Source organism: Myodes glareolus, chromosome 14 (assembly GCF_982192425.1).
Source record: "Myodes glareolus chromosome 14, mMyoGla1.1, whole genome shotgun sequence".
Taxonomy (NCBI): Eukaryota; Metazoa; Chordata; class Mammalia; order Rodentia; family Cricetidae; genus Myodes; species Myodes glareolus.
Genome location: NC_142039.1, coordinates 40,607,731 through 40,624,967, shown reverse-complemented (window position 1 = coordinate 40,624,967; position 17,237 = coordinate 40,607,731). Strand labels below are relative to the sequence as shown.

At 41.0% G+C, this 17,237-nt stretch overlaps 1 pseudogene; it reads left to right on the top strand.

Moving 5' to 3' along the window:
- Positions 1-498: 498 nt before the first annotated feature.
- On the top strand, positions 499-1,429 carry LOC125396279 (vomeronasal type-1 receptor 4-like; annotated as a pseudogene).
- The last annotated feature ends 15,808 nt before the right edge of the window (positions 1,430-17,237 follow it).

Here is a 17,237-nt window from a genome sequence, read left to right as displayed (position 1 = left end):
TTAGAGTTTGGTTTTCTGGATGTGCTGCTTTCCATTTGGCTCTCATACTCTTTCCACCTCCTCTTCTACAGGATTCTCTGACCTCTGAGGGGAAGAATTTGATGGAGACATCCCATTTAAGGGCCGAGTGTTCCAAGGTCTCTCATTTTCTGTGTAGTGTCTGACTGTGGGTCTGTGTATTTGTTACCATCTGCTGCAGGAGGAAGCTTCTCTGATGATGACTGGACAAGACACTGATCTATGAATGCAATAGAATATCATTAGGAGTCATTTTACTACTACATTTTTTTTCTTTTCTTAGATCAGTAGTACTTGGTTTTATTCTAGATCCCTGGTCAATCTGTTCTCAGGTTCTTGGGCGCCTGAGCAGTGTTGGGCATGGGTTTCATCTCTGACTCTCATACACCAGAAAATGCTATTATGCAAAATGTTTTTCAGATAAATGTCTGGCATTACTGATGCTTTATGGAAAAAAACCTCTTTGTATCCTGAGTACAAGATTTTCTACCCAGAAAGGAAGATATGCTTTTGAAATTTATTAAGCAAATAGTTTTCCTCTTCATGACTGTGTTTGGAACTCTGGGAAACATTTCCGTTTCTGTGAATTATATGTTCAAATGATGTGGAGGGCCTGAGAAGAAACCTATAGATCTTATTCTCATCCACCTGGCTTTTACAAACATCATAATGCTTTTTGCAAAAGGATTACCAAAGCCAATGGCAGCTTTTGGTTTTAGAAACTTCCTAGATGACATAGGATGCAAGATCCTCATTTACCTGTCAAGGGTGGCCCGTGGGGTCTCCATCTGCACCAGCAGTCTCCTCACTGTGGTCCAGGCCATCATCATCAGTCCCAGAGCATCTGGGTGGAGAAGGCTCATACCAAAGTCTGCATGGCACATTCTTCCATTCTTTTCATTCTTTTGGATACTCAATGCTTTAATAAGTGTTAGCCTAATTTATTCCATCACAAGTACAAGTCTGAATATATCACAGTTTAAGAGTGAAAACACCTATTGTTCTTTTATGCAAAAAAGTCAGAAAACAAAATGGATTGTTTTTCCTCTCATGGTCCTGAGAGATGCTGTGTTTCAGGGAGCCATGGGAGGCGCCAGTGGCTACATGGTACTTCTTCTCCACAAGTACCACCAGCATGTCCTCTACCTTCAGAACTCCAAGCTCCTCTACAGAACTCCCCCTGAGCTGAGAGCTGCTCAGAGTGTCCTCCTTCTGATGCTCTGTTTTGTTTTCTTCTATTGGGCTGACTGTGCTTTTTCTCTATTTTTCAGTCTCTCTTTAGTGGACAATTTCTTGATGGTAAATATTCAAAAATTTCTGGCACTTGGTTATGCAACTTTTAGTCCTGTTGTGTTGATTCACAGGGAAAGACTTCTGCCTGATTGCTGGCATGCTCAGTGGGAAAAATTGAGAAAATATCTCTTCTATTTTTCTATTAGATGAGTGTGAAAGAGCTCTCAGGTTTGTAATATTGTGGGTAAGACAAAATTCTCACAAATCAGTTTAAGTATGTGTTTATTCTCAGACAGTCTTCCTGGTGACTCAGCCTTGACCTGAGAGAGAGATCTTAGTAAATTACAGTGACAATTGTAACCTCATTCTCCACTTTTCCTCTTTTGCAAAGGGATCTTTAAAAATTCCCGATTTTTATTGTGTATCAATAATTTACCAGCATTCTCTCCTTGTATCACATACATGCCTGGCGCCTGTAAGGGTAAAAGATATTGTCAAATGTCCTGTGACTGACTGGAGTTAGAGCATTTGTTTTGTGCCAAAGTGTGAACCTGGGTCCTCTGGAAGACAAGCTAGTGCTCTCAGCTCCTGAGCCATGTCTCCAGCACAGAGAAAATGGTCTTATTTATATTTTTGTAAACTGATTTGTTTATCAGCAATACTGGAAGCACACAGATGAATTTGTGTAAAAGGAGACTGAGCATTGTTTTCCTGGCTGCCCAGTCCAGAAAAATCACACAGGAACTATACTAATTGCAATACTGTTTCCCTGATGGCTCAGCTGGATTTCTCGCTAGCTCTTCCATCTTAAATCAATCCATTTCTATTAAGCACCATGAGGGTATGTGTTGCATGGAGAGAGGGGCCTTGTTCTTTTTCGGCCGCCTGGCTAGCTTACACCCGAAATAACCACAAAGAAACTGTGTTCATTAAGTTACTGCTTGGCCCATTAGCTCTTGTTTTTTATTGGCTAATTCTTACATCTTAATTTAACCCATTTTTATTAATATGTGTACCTACACGCGACTGTGGCTTACCGGCAAGATTCTAATCAGCACCCATCTCAGGCAGGAAAACCATGTGTGTCCTTCTAGTTTGGTTCCGGTGTCTTTCTCCTCCAGCAACTACATAGCAATTGCCTAACTCAGCCTTTTTTCTCCCTTCGTTCAGTTTAGTTTCCCTGCATAGCTCTATTCTGCCCTGCCATTGAACAAAGCTTCTTCTTTTTAGTCAATGGTAATAAAACATATTCACAGGATACAGAGGGTAAATTCTACATTAAATTTGGCCAATTTTGTCAATTTCATAGTGATTTAATCATATTATCCAAAGAAATCCATATCTTGTACCTGATATTGTACTTGCAAAATGTTAGTTTAGTTATGATGCAGTTTTGAGATTCTTCAAAGTGTCTGCATGTTTCCATCTGTAGAAAATATGTGAAAAAATGATATGAACTACGTCCACTTCCTGGACTCCCAATGCACCAGTAACTAAACTTAAATGCACTGAAATGTTTCTGTGGTGTTATATTATGAAGGTTCTCTGCAGGAATGAAGATTGTCCATATGGGATAAACTGGATAAGGAATACATGGTAAAGCTTCATTTTATCTATCGATAGTTTGTATGTTGATTAAAAAATGTGGATTTGCCATTTTGCAAGATTCATATGCAGTGTGACTGAAACAGACTGAGGCTTGTTAGCAGCTGCCCTTTGTTAATGCCTGGTTGCTCTCCACAACACTATCCAGCTGTTTGTCATCAAAGAGCTGCAAAAGATCTGATTCTACATTCGTTTAAGTGAAGGATTCACTGCTTGATTTCTTAACATAGATCCACAAAATAAGATATTAGTATGGTACTAAGACTCTGATAGATGTATCCTGAAAAATAATAATTGATGTAATCATTGAAAATGAAATTTTAGAATCACTAGAGGTAGTTTTATGCCTGATTTTAGAAATTGTTCTGTCATATTTGACTAAACACCGCTAACATTTTGGGTGCATCATGGCTCTACTTTATAATGATGTATACATTTTTATATTTTGCTTGGTTGCACTGTATATAGAAAATATTTAAGTAAGTGATGTGTATTGTGCTACAGATTATTAAATAGCATGTTCTTCCACTATCAAGATTTATTTTATGCATGTGTCTCTGTGAGTGTGTGTCACATTTGTGCAGTTCACCACACAGACCAGAACAGGGCTCTGACCACAGGGAGCTAGAGCTACAGGCAGTCATGAGTCCTAGATGTGAGCGCTTGGTAAGGAACCAGGGTCCTCTGCAAGAGGAGCAAGTCTCCTAACCATCCCTCCAGCTCCTTCTCACATTTCTCATGTAGTGTGACGTGTTTGTAGGGAACATCTCTTAGTTCTCTGAGTCTCATCGTCTTCTGTTACAGCTGTTTTTCCAGAAACTGACATGAAAGGTGAGACTAACAGCTCTGTCTCAGTCGGTCTGTATAACTTGACACAAAAGGAAGTGAAATAACAACATGGAGAAAGAAAGTTGTGCTTAATCTGGATGATGGAAACAGTGTTCACCATTAAGAATAGAGAGGCCTTGGTGGGTAAAAGCACCTGCCGAAAGGTGAGACAATTTCATCTATCTCTGATGAAAAAAACTGAATCCAGCATGTTGTCTTCTGACCTCCATTTTCATTCTGAGACATACACACTTGAACTCACCACAAAAACTTTAATTTAAAATTAAAAAACAGACAGGAGATATATAACTGTTGACACAACATAAACTAGGATGGTCTGGTCTCTGAGTGGTATATAGAGTTGGTATTGTGAATTTTTTCGCTGAAAAAGAGTAGATGTGAAAAAAATATAAAATAAAAGCTCGATCAGATCATAAATTAAAATTTAATATAAGGTGAAAATTCGAAATAAGTAGAGAATAGTAAAGGCAACCTGTATATTAGATTCAATTATGCCCTTCAGGAAAAGCACATGCGATTGGACAGATGGATTAGTATAAATGACTTCATTACTTTCTTAAGCTGGACACATTTCCCATCACTAGCATTGACCTGTGCGACATAATGCTAAATGATATAAGTCATCTGCATATAGACAATTACCACAAAATTTTACTAATAAGTAGAACCCGATAGAACAGAGAATAGAGCCTTCAGAGTGTGGTGTGTACCTTACAGCCCTCAGAAACTGCATCCATGTGTGAACCTGCTGGTGAATGGTTCATGAATATAAACATAAGTATGAAGCTGTGGCTGCTCAGAGCTTTACAGTCTTCACCTTCAAATTCTTCCTGTCATGTACCTTTTCCTAGGAATACATTAAAAAATTGTTTACCCCTGTTAGGGCAAAAACTGTGCAAGGAACTGGTTCCATCTAAGCGGAGTGGAGTGAATTTAATTACTTGGATTACCAGAATACACTGTAGTTTATAGGGCATGGGAGACTCAAATGCACCTGCATGACCAGAAATTCTGGTTCCAACACAGGTGACAACTGTCCCCCCCCCCCCCCCCGAAAAGCTGTATGAGAAAAGATCCCAAGCCTCTATCACGATTCTACCTCCTATGCACTCCCCAAGTCAGTAAGCAACAAAGGCAGGAAGAAGTGGAGGCTGGAATCTTAGGCAAAGCTGTAAAAACGGCTTCCACGGCTTCCACGGCTTCCACGTCCCTACAAGATTCTGTTTCATTACCAGCACCATAGGGCAGGCAACCACTCTACTGTGCCAAAGGTATTCTGTGGGCCTTAGAGTCACTGGTTCATGGTGGCCAGTGACCATGGACTGGCTAGTTCTGCCAATTTGACACAAGCTAGTGTTATCTAAAAAGAGAAAAGATCCACTGAGAAAACACCACCATAAAAATACAAATGTAGGGTATTTTCTTATTACTGGTTGATAGTGGAGTTCCCAGCCCTTTGATGATAGTACCATCCTTTGGTAAATGGTACTGGATTCTATACAAAAGAAGACTGGAAACCATAGTGAACAAGCCAGTAAGCAGCACCCCTCCATCACCTCTGCATCAGCTTGTGCCTCCAGACTCCTGCACTAGGTGAGTTCCTGTCTTGATGCCTTGATGATAAACAGTGATGTGGAAGTGTAAACCAAACAAACCCTTCCCTCCGTTTAATAACATGACTCAGGAATGGAGTAGTTTGGGAATTTTGAGTGCTTGTGGAAACACTCCAAGTAAACAGGACAAAATCTTTTCTCTCTGTTTCTCCAAATCACAGAAATTTTCTTGGAATGTGTTTCTATGTTCCATCCAGGCATAGCAGAAAGGAGTGGGTTTATTTCTGATTGCCACTTTTTGCTTGTTATTGATAATCTTTTAAAAGTTTAAAAAGTCCTTAGTATGCTTCTGTGAAAAACATGATTTTGTCATGCTTAGCTTGGCTTTGCCATTGTATACAGCATAATCTCATGTGAACGTTCTTACCCTCAGAGTATAACTTGTCTGCTGCTCTGAATAAAGTTGGCTGTTGCATGAGTCTCCAGTCCACCTCATTCTCCCAGGTCCCACTACCTCTGGAGGGTGACAAGTGGTGCCTGAAAAGGGACCTGAAGTTGTCTATGAAATCAGAGAGGGGGGGACCCTCATGGAAGGAGATGAGTGAGAATAATGGGGCAGAAACCAGGGAAGGCTTCGTCTAATGTTGACTTTCTGCTTCATTTTTTTTAAAGAAAAAAGGAGCACTAATATCATTATCGCAGCTATTAAGTTGTTTGTGTGTACAAGCCCTGCCTTTTTTTTAAGTTTATTAAATCATAAAAGTTTCCATTTCCGCCCCTCCTCCCAACACCCTCCCACTTCCCCCACTCCCTCTCCTCCTCCCTCTCCATCCCTAAGAGTAGTCAGGGTTTCCTGCCCTGTGGGAAGTTCAAGTTCCTCCCTCCTCCCTCCAGGTCCAGGAAGGTGAGTATCCAAACAGACTGGATCCCAAAAATCCAGTATATGCAGAGGAAACAAGTCCCAGTGTCATTGTCAATGGCTTTTCAGAAAGACTTTGGGCCAGCCACATCCAGAGAATCCGGCCACATTCAGAGAATCTGGTTAGATCACGTGCTCGTTCAGTTCCAGTCCAGCTGGCCTTGGTGAACTCTCATTAGATCAGTCCCCTTGTATCAGTGGGTGATGGCTCCCATCGCAGTCCTGATTTCTTTTTTCATTTTCTTCATCCTTCTGCTCCTCATTTGGACCGTGGAGGGTTCCGTCCGGTGCTCCAATATGGGTCTCCGTCTGTATTGCCATCCAACGTCGGATGAAGGTTTCCTCTGCTCTTCCCTTTTTTGTTCACGTTCTCCTTCCTTCTGCCTCTCATTTGGACCTAGGGAGCTAGGTCCAGTGTTTCGACGTGGGTCTCCGCCTCCATCTCCCTCCATCGCCAGATGAGGGTTCTATGGTGATATGCAAAATGTTCATCAGTATGGTTGTGGGCCAAGGCCGGTTCAGGCACCATCTCCTCTGTCCAGAGAACAATCTGGGGATCTCTCCTTGGACCTGGGATCCCCTTTATACTCAAGTCTCTTGTAAACCCTAAAATGACTCCCTTAGTTGAGGTATATACTTCCCTGATCCCATATCTATCCATTCTCCCTCCCCCCCATCCCAGTCCCCCGATCTTTCCCCATTCCTCCCCTACTCCCTTCTCTCTAACCCTCTCCCCTTCCAACAGCCCCCCCACCCCCCCATGCACCCGAGGTTACCTGGCACTCTTGTCTATTTCCAATCTCCAGGAGGATAGCTACATGATTTTCGTCAGGTTCACCTTCTTATTTAGCTTCTCTAGGATCATGAATAATAGGCTCAAAGACCTTTAATTACGGTTAGAATCCACTTATGAGTGAATACATACCATATTCCTCTTTTTGGGTCTGGCTTACCTCACTCAGTAAAGCGTTTTCTATTTCCATCCATTTGCATGCAAAAGTCAAGATGTCATTGCTTTTTACCGCTGAGTAAAACTCTAATGTATATATGTTCCACACCTTTTTTAACCATTCCTCTATTGAGGGGCACCTAGGTTGTTTCCAGGTTCTGGCTATTGCAAATAGTGCTGCTATGAACATAGTAGAACAAATGCTTTTGTAGTATGTTAGGGCATCTCTTGGGTATATTCCCAAGAGTGGAATTGCTGGGTCCTGAGGGAGGCTGACTCCCAGTTTCCTGAGAAACCGCCACACTGATTTCCACAGTGGCTGCACAAGTTTGCATTCCCACCAACAATGGATGAGTGTTCCCCTCATTCCACATCCTCTCCAGCATAGTCTATCATTGGTGTTTTTGAGTTTGGCTATTCTGACAGGTGTAAGATGATATCTCAAAGTGGTTTTGATTTGCATTTCCCTGATCGCTAAGGAGGTTGAGCATGACCTTAAGTGCTTTTTAGCCATTCGAAGTTCATCTGTTGTGAATTCTCTGTTCAGTTCAGTACCCCATTTTTTAATTGGGTTAATTAGAGTTTTAGTGTCTAGTTTTTTGAGTTCTTTGTATATTTTGAAGATCAGACCTTTGTCTGTTGAGGGGTTTGTGTAGATCTTCTCCCAGTCAGAAGGTAGCCTTTTTGTCTTACTGACAGTGTCCTTTGCTTTACAGAAGCTTCTCAGTTTCAGTAGGTCCCATTTATTTATTGTTTCTCTTATTGTCTGCGCTCCTGGGGTTCTGCTTAGGAAGTGGTCTCCTGTGCCTATATCTTGTAGACTACTTCCTACTTTCTCTTCTATCAGGTTCAAAGTGGTCGGATTAATGTTGATGTCTTTAATCCATTTGGACCTGAGTTTTGTGCATGGTGATAGATATGGATCTATTTTCATTCTACTACAGGTTGACATCCAGTTATGCCAGCACCATTTGTTAAAGATGCTTTCCTTCTTCCATTGTATACCTTTAGCTTCCTTGTCAAAAATCAGGTGTTCATACGTTTGTGGGTTAATACCCGGGTCTTCTATTCGGTTCCATAGGTCGACTTCTCTGTTGTTATGCCAATACCAAGCTGTTTTCAATACTGTTGCTCTGTAATAGAGTTTGAAGTCAGGGATGGTAGTGCCTCCAGAAGTTCCTTTATTAAAAAGGAAATTTATTAAAAAAACCCAGGATTTTTGTTTTTCCGTATAAACTTGATTATTGTTCTCTCCAGGTCTGTGAAGAAGTTTGATGGGATTTTGATGGGAATTGCATTGAATCTATAGATTGCTTTTGGTAGAATTGCCATTTTTACTATGTTGATTCTCCCAATCCAAGAGCAGGGGAGGTCTTTCCATTTTCTGGTATCCTCCTCAATGTCTTTCTTCAAGGACTTAAAGTTCTTGTCAAATAGGTCTTTCACTTCCTTGGTTAGAGTTACCCCAAGATATTTTATGCTATTTGTGGCTATCATGAAAGGTGATGTTTCTCTGATTTCCCTCTCTGCTTCTTTATCCTTTGTGTATAGGAGGGCTACCGATTTTTTGGAGTTGATCTTGTATCCTGCCACATTACTAAAGGTGTTTATCAACTGTAGGAGTTCTTTGGTAGAATTTTTGGGGTCGCTGATGTACACTATCATATCGTCTGCAAATAATGAAAGTTTAACTTCATCCTTTCCAATTCGTATCCCCTTGATCCCCTTATGTTGTCTTATTGCTATTGCTAGAACTTCAAGCACTATATTGAAGAGGTATGGTGAGAGTGGACAGCCTTGTCGTGTTCCTGATTTTAGAGGAAAGGCTTTGAGTTTCTCTCCATTCAATTTGATGTTAGCTGACGGCTTGCTGTATATTGCTTTTATTATATTTAGGTATGATCCTTGTATCCCCAGTCTCTCCAACACCTTTATCATAAATGGGTGTTGAAATTTGTCAAATGCTTTTTCAGCATCCAATGAAATGATCATATGGTTTTTTTCTTTCAGTTTATTTATATGATGGATTACATTGATAGATTTGCGTATGTTGAACCAGCCCTGCATCTCTGGGATGAAGCCCACTTGCTCATAATGGATAATTTTTCTAATGTATTCTTGGATTCGGTTTGCCAGTATTTTATTGAGTATTTTGGCATCAATGTTCATGAGTGAGATTGGTCTGTAATTCTCTTTCTTGGTTGTGTCTTTGTGTGGTTTTGGTATCAGGGTAACTGTAGCCTCATAAAAAGAGTTTGGCAATGATTCTTCTGTTTCTATATTGTGAAATACATTAAGGAGTATAGGTATTAGCTCTTCCTGGAAGTTCTGGTAGAATTCTGCATTGAAACCATCTGGTCCTGGGCTTTTTTTGGTAGGGAGATTTTTGATTACAGCTTCTAATTCTTCACGACTGACAGGTCTGTTTAGATTGTTCAACTGGTCTTGGTTCAACTTTGGTATATGGTAGTTATCTAAAAAAATGTCCATTTCTTGTACATTTTCCAACTTTGTGGCATATAAATTTTCGTAGTAAGATCTAATGATTCTCTGAATTTCCTCTGCGTCTGTGGTTATGTCCCCCTTTTAATTTCTATTTATTAATTTGCATGTTCTCTCTCTGCCGTTTGATTAATTTGGATAGGGGCTTGTCGATCTTGTTGATTTTCTCCAAGAACCAGCTTTTTGATTCATTGATTCTTTGGATTGTTTTCTCTGTTTCTATTTTGTTGATTTCAGCCCTCAGCTTGATTATTTCCAGTCTTATACTCCTCCTGGGTGAATCAGCTTCTTTTTTTTCTAGAGCTTTCAAGAGTGCTGTTAAGTCTCCAATGTGTTCTTTCTCTGTTTTCTTTAATTGGGCACTTAGTGCTATGAACTTTCCTCTTAGCACTGCTTTCATAGTGTCCCATAGGCTTGAATATGTTGTGTCTTTATTTTCATTAAATTCAAGGAAGAGTTTAATTTCTTTCTTTATTTCTTCCTTGACCCAGGGGTGATTCAGTAGTTGACTGCTCAACTTCCATGAATTTGTTGGTTTCCTGGGGGTAGCACTGTTGTTGAATTCTAACTTTAATCCATGGTGGTCTGACAAGACACAGGTGGTTACTAATTTTTTTGTATCTGTGGAAGTTTACTTTGTTGCCCAGTATGTGGTCAATTTTTGAGAAGGTTCCATGAGCCACAGAGAAGAAGGTATATTCATTCCTATTTGGGTGGAACGTTCTATAGATGTCTGTTAAGTCCATTTGATTCAATACCTCCAATAATTCTCTTATTTCTCTGTTAGGTTTCTGTCTGATTGACCTGTCCATTGGTGAGAGAGGAGTGTTGAAGTCTCCTACTATTAGTGTGTGTGGTTTGATGACTGCCTTGAGTTCTAGAAGTGTTTCTTTTACATAAGTAGGAGGCTTTATATTAGGGGCGTAGATATTCAGGATTGAGACTTCCTCCTGATGAATTGTTCCTGTTATGAGTATAAAATGTCCATCTCCATCTCTTCTGATTGATTTTAGTTTGAAGTCAATTTTGTTGGAAATTAAAATGGCCACACCTGCTTGTTTCTTAGGTCCTTTTGCTTGAAAAACCTTTTCCCAGCCCTTTACTCTGAGTAGATGTCTGTCTTTGTGGTTGAGGTGTGTTTCTTGTAAACAGCAGAATGTTGGATCCTGTTTTCGTATCCAATCTCTTAGTCTGTGCCTTTTTATAGGTGAATTGAGTCCATTAATATTAAGTGATATTAATGACCAGTGGTTGTTGACTCCGGTTATTATTATTTTTTGTTTATTTGTTTAATAGAGTTTGTATGTGTCCCTTTTTTTGAGTTAAGCTCGTGAAGGGTCGCTAGATGTCTGAGTTATTGTAGGTAATGTTGGCAATGTTGGATTCTTTGGGTTGCGATTTTCCTTCTATTACTTTCAGTAAGGCTGGGTTTGTGGCTATGAATTGTTTAAATTTGTTCTTATCTTGGAATATTTTGTTTTCTCCATTGATAGTGAATGATAGCTTGGCTGGGTATAGTAGTCTGGGTTTGCATCCATGCTCTCTTAGTTTCTGAAGTACCTCTATCCAGGACCTTCTGTCTTTCATGGTTTCCATAGAGAAGTCCGGTGTAAGTCTGATAGGTTTACCATTATAAGTTACTTGCCCATTTTCCTTTGCAGCTCTTAATATTCTTTCTTTAATCTGTATGTTTTGTGTTTTGATTATTATATGGCTAGGGGATTTTTTTTTGATCAAGTCTATTCGGTGTTCTGTATGCTTCTTGAACCTTCATAGGAATATCATTCTTTATGTTGGGAAAGTTTTCTTCTATAATTTTGTTAAATATATTTTCTGGTCCTTTGATCTGCAGTTCTTCTCCTTCTTTGATCCCTATTATTCTTAGATTTGGTTTTTTTATTGTGTCCCAGATTTCTTGAATCTTTTGTGATGAGAATTTATTGGATTTGCTGTTTTCTTTGATCAGAGCATTTATTTTCTCTATGGTATCTTCAGACTCTGAGATTCGTTCTTCCATCTCTTGTATCCTATTGGTTATGCTTGATTCTGTAGTCTCTGTTCGTTTACCTAGATTTTCCATATCCAGCCGGCCCTCGTTTTGTGTTTTCTTCATTGCCTCCATTTCAGTTTTCAATTCTTTAACTGTTTCCATTACCTGTTTGATTATTTTTTCTTGGTTTCCCAGTGTATCATTCATGGATTTAACCATTTCTTCGAACTTTTTGTTATATTTCTCATCCATTTCTTTACTCATTTCTTCATTCTTTTTGTTGTACTTCTCATCCAGTTCTCTAAGGGAGTTATTCATATCCTGTTTAAGGGACTCTATTGCTTTCATAATGGCATTTTTTTTCTGCTTCTTCTGAATTAAGAGGTTCAAGACCTTCTATTATAGGGTCATGGGTATCTGGTGTTTTCATGTTGTTTTTTAGATTGTTGGAGTAGTTCTTGCCTTGTTGTCTGCCCATCTCTTCTTTCAAATGCCCTCTATTGGATCTTCTGGTACCAGGTCAGGTTCCCTTGTTGGGCAGGGACTTCACTGACAGAAGGTCTACCTTTCGGCAGGCAGTCTATTGAAACACAGGCACTCCCTCCTGCCGGGTTGCACTCACAGCCCCGGCCCAGTGCGCAAGGGAGCTCCTCTGGGGAGATCTTGTGTCCCCAGAGGGAAGGGGGGAAGAGAGGAAGGTGTGCCTGGATAAAGACTGGGGCAGGATTTGGGAGAGCTCTGCAGGGAGGAGCCTCCTCTGCCTGGTGACCAGAAAGTCGAGGGGGACGGGGAAAGTCTGAATTCCTCCTAGCCAAAGCCTTCGGGCCAGTAGCAAACTCACCCCTCCTCCAATGGATGACTGCTAGAAGATCACTGTCTCTTGCTGGCCAGGAGTGTGGCTGAGCTGAAACAGAGCTTACCTGTCCTCAGGCAGGCTCTCAAAGCAAAGGAACTGCCCCTGCCGGCCTGAGTCCACAGCCTCGGCCCAGTGCGCAAGGGAGCTGCTCTGGGGAGATCTTGTGGCCCCAGAGGGAAGGGGGGAAGAGAGGAAGGTGTTCCTGGATAAAGACTGGGATAGGATTTGGGAAAGCTCTGCAGGGAGGAGCCTCCTCTGCCTGGTGACCAGAAAGTCGAGGGGGACGGGGAAAGTCTGAATTCCTCCTAGCCAAAGCCCTCGGGCCAGTAGCAAACTCACCCCTCCTCCAATGGATGACTGCTAGAAGATCACTGTCTCTTGCTGGCCAGGAGTGTGGCTGAGCTGAGACAGAGCTTACCTGTCCTCAGGCAGGCTCTTCAAAGCAAAGGAACTGCCCCTGCCGGCCTGAGCCCACAGCCCAGGCCCAGCGTGCAAGGGAGCAGCTCTGGGGAGATCTTGTGGCCCCAGAGGGGAGGGGGGAAGAGAGGAAGGTGTACCTGGATATAGGCTGGGATAGGATTCGGGAGAGCTCCGCAGGGAGGACCCGCCTCTGCCTGGTGACCAGAAAGTCAAGGGGGGCAGGGAAAGTCTGAATTCCTCCTAGCCAAAGCCCTCGGGCCAGTAGCAAACTCACCCCTCCTCCAATGGATGTCTGCTAGAAGATCACTGTCTCTTGCTGGCCAGGAGTGTGGCTGAGCTGAGACAGAGCTTACCTCTCCTCAGGCAGGCTCTCAAAGCAAAGGAACTGCCCCTGCCAACCTGAGCCCACAGTCCAGGCCCAGCGTGCAAGGGAGCTGCTCTGGGGAGATCTTGTGGCCCCAGAGGGTAGGGGGGAAGACCAAGCCCTGCCTTTCAAGAGAAGGAAATTTAGATGAGGAAGTATTTGACAGAGTTCCAAAAATACATTATAACGAAATATAAAAAAGGTAGAAAGATCCCCCATTTAATTCTGGGTCACTTTGACATTAATCTGAGCAGTTATAAAATACTTAATGAAGATAAGGATATTACTAATAGTAAGAAAAGGAAGGCTAATTCTTTTGGCTAATTCCTTTGGCTCTTTCTTTCACCTCCTCTTCTACAGGATTCTCTGATCTCTGAGGGGAAGAATTTGATGGAGACATCCCATTTAAGGGCTGAGTGTTCCAAGGTCTCTCATTCTCTGTGTATCGTCTGTCTGTGGGTCTGTGTATTTGCTCTCATTGCTGTAGGAATAAGCTTCTCTGATGATGTCTGGACAAGACACTGATCTATGAATGCAATAGAATATCATTAGGAGTCATTTTATTACTACATTTTTTTTTCTTAGACCAGTAGGACTTGGTTTTATTCTAGATCCTTGGTCAATCTGTTCTTAGGTTCACGAAAACTTAAGCAGTGTTGGATATGGATTTTATCTCATGGACACTTTAAGCCAAATTTGTTATCAATTTCCCATTGCTACAAACTTTGTTTCACCATTGCCCTGGCATTTTTTATTCTGCAGGCAAGTCACCATTGTAGATAAAGGGTTTGTGGCTGGGTTGGAGTTTATATTTTTCTTTTGAGACCATATAGAGTACATTCCTGCATCAAAGAAGCTGAAAAATTGGGGTGAAGCCTCTATACAAGCACCGACTTGACCTCTCCATTTCAATGAGCTGTGCAGATGTTGTCTTCAGCAGTGGGGCTGAGCTGTGAGTTGTGAGGAGCAACCTACAGCCCTGGGAGTAGCCTGGGATGTTTCGATTCCCATCATACCTATTTGGTCAATAACTCTTATTTTTGAAATTCTATCTACCCTGACATATATGATATATATCTTAGTTTCCGTGTTTATGGATTTCCCTTTCAATAGGTAGAATTGAAATCCTGTATGGTTTTCTTAAAAGCTTTCATTTCATTTTTAAAAAAGGGTGTTTAGCTTCTGTTATGTGCCAGTTGCACCCATATGTATGGAGACACCATGATTCAGGGCACAGAGGAATAGCCACAACCTGAACTTATCTCATAAGAACACCCTGTTGTGCTTTCTTTGAAGAATAAAATGTTAACACCATCATTTTAAAACTTAGTCATGAACCTACCTTTATTTACTTCATATGACATTTGGGATAGGAAGGGCTTCCTAGGAACTAACTTGAAAAATACACAGAAGGACCACTTTTGGACACCGCTAAGTTAAAAAGGTACCCCTAATGTTTTGTAAGTAAAGATTACATTTAAAATAAACTCAGTATTGTGGTTAAAGTAAGTCCCATAAGATATTTAAAGTACTTAAGGGGCAAGAATGAAAGAATCATTAACAGAAAATTCCTTCACTACCATCAGGTTCAGGTAAAACAAAGGACTCTAAGTCGTTCTGGTCCATGTTTGGGACTTGACCAAAGTGGAATCTCTAGTGCTTAGCATCATTTATTGTACTCCTGTCTGATGAGGGATTTCAGAAAGAAAAGCAAGAGACCTGGTCTATGTGTCAGAAGTAGATTCTGCCCAGGTCACAGCTTGGCACTTTGAGAAAATGAAAACCAGTCAGAAGATGCAGGGCTCTCCGTACACAGAAACTTAAGTTGGTTGTTCATTTTCTCCCCTCTTGTTTTTCTTGTCAAAATAATTAAATCATAATTAAACTTGAAATAACTTCTGAGCAAAATAGATGAAGTAATTGTGGAGAGAGGGAAGCTGTACTTCAGGGACCGGGGCTCTGCAGAGTCCTTCCTTCCCCTGACACTGTGACCACATGAAACTTGACGTCTGCAATATCTGATGTCAGCCAAGAGCCCCACAAATCCTGACAGTTCAAATATGACCTGGAAAGTGTCACCTTCCCAGAGCTGCTCCACATCCTGTCTGCACCACAGAGGTCCAGGTGAGTGCATGGAGGTAAGGAGACTAGTTCCTGGAGATACAGAGATGGAACATCCTCTGGCTGGAGTACCATGACAGAGCTCCGGGTTGGTCTTAGCCTATCTAACCTTTCCAAATGGATCAATACAATAGATAAGACTTTCAGATGTCTAAATCCTGGAGACGATCATGATACATTGCTGTAACATTAGCACTAGAGATATTTGGCAGGGGAACTGTTCAGGGCTAGCCTGGTTACAGAGGGAAACTCTCGCTCAAAAATGACTAGATAAATGAAAGAAAGTAAAACCCTTCTTTCAGGTATAACTTTGCCAGTACTGTGACTTCAACAGTGTCACTAATGTCTGTAAGTCTTGCCCTTTTCATTTTTGATGTATTTTCACTTTTCTAATACTGACATAGTTTTACAATAGCCTTCACACTCTGATGGTTTTCTGTCTGTATCCATCCTTAAAGGCTCCCGATTTTATCACATACTATTTTAATACTTGTCTTAAATTCAGTCATCGTATTCCTGGCTGGTGAAGAATACAACACTCAGTGTAACAGTTATCGTTACCATCTTGAGAACTCTGCTATTTAGGATGCAGGCTGTGGAGGAGGACATCCTGAAACAGCTCATTTCATGTTTATCCCATGATATACAGCAAAGAACAACAATCTTTTTACTTTTGTCTGTTTGCCTGCTTGCTTGTTTATTTTTTTTTTGAGACAACCAGGATGGGTGGATGTAACCTGCTGCAGGTTTTTGGGGTTAGACTCATTCTGGCATCACCCATTAATCTAAACACAAGTCCATCCTGTCTTTTAAATTCATTTTCTTTCGCATTTCCCAAATAATGTGGAAGATGAGACACCTCTTCCTCCATTGATAGTGACTTCAGTAGAAAGGAATCAATTATTAGGATATCAGAGCCTGGTCTCAAATATGACTTAAAACTTGGAAAAGGGAAGAGAGGACAAGAAAAGTAGGAATCCTCATGAAAGCAAGGACTAACGAAACAGAAAATTTTTAATGTTGTGTATCAGTACGTGAGTGAACTGAAAACAGGGATTTTGACATATTCCAATCAATGACAAAACACTTAATTTTTTATTCTTAATATGTCAGTGAATGCTGATATGCTTTCTATTAATATCTGGAGCACATGTTATTTGTACAGATATTTAGATGGTACTGTCTTGTCTAGGACTCACAGAGGCACTACTTACCTCTTTGCTAGAGGAGAAGTTGAAAGCAATAACTGACATTTCTAGAGTCATGATGCCACCTGGACACAAATCTCAGGACAAGGCTAGGTTGATGAAGGTCTCTGATAAGATCATCCGGACATAGACATTTAAAGCAATCTTGTGAGTTTAACAGGAAGGAGGGCAGTGAACAGAGGCATTGCATGCACTCAGAACACACAAACTGTGCAGCCACTGTAATATTCTGATTTTTCATATTCTAGAAAAGGTGCCCAAAGCTTTCCACAATTCCCTGAGAAATGAGAATGGAGCTCCAGAACTTGAAGAATAACATGTTACCTGAGTCCAAGTTCTGGAATCAGCTCAGACTGGTGTATAAAAAACCAATCTGCCTGACAAACAGGGTGGAGGAAAAACAGGCTGCAAAACCATCTGACATAATAGCTGCTCAAATGGCCCCACAGAAGCAAATGGTACCATGAACTCTTAGATAGTGGAACCCCTGCTCACACCAGTATGCCCCTACTTAATGTGCTATGTGCAGTTGATATTGAGGACTTATAGCTTTTGGCAGAATGTAACACCCCATTAATCCTGTTCTTCGGTTTACCTCATCAGGATCCCCTGGTCCAGAGCTGTTCTGTATTCCCTTATTAGACCTGAGG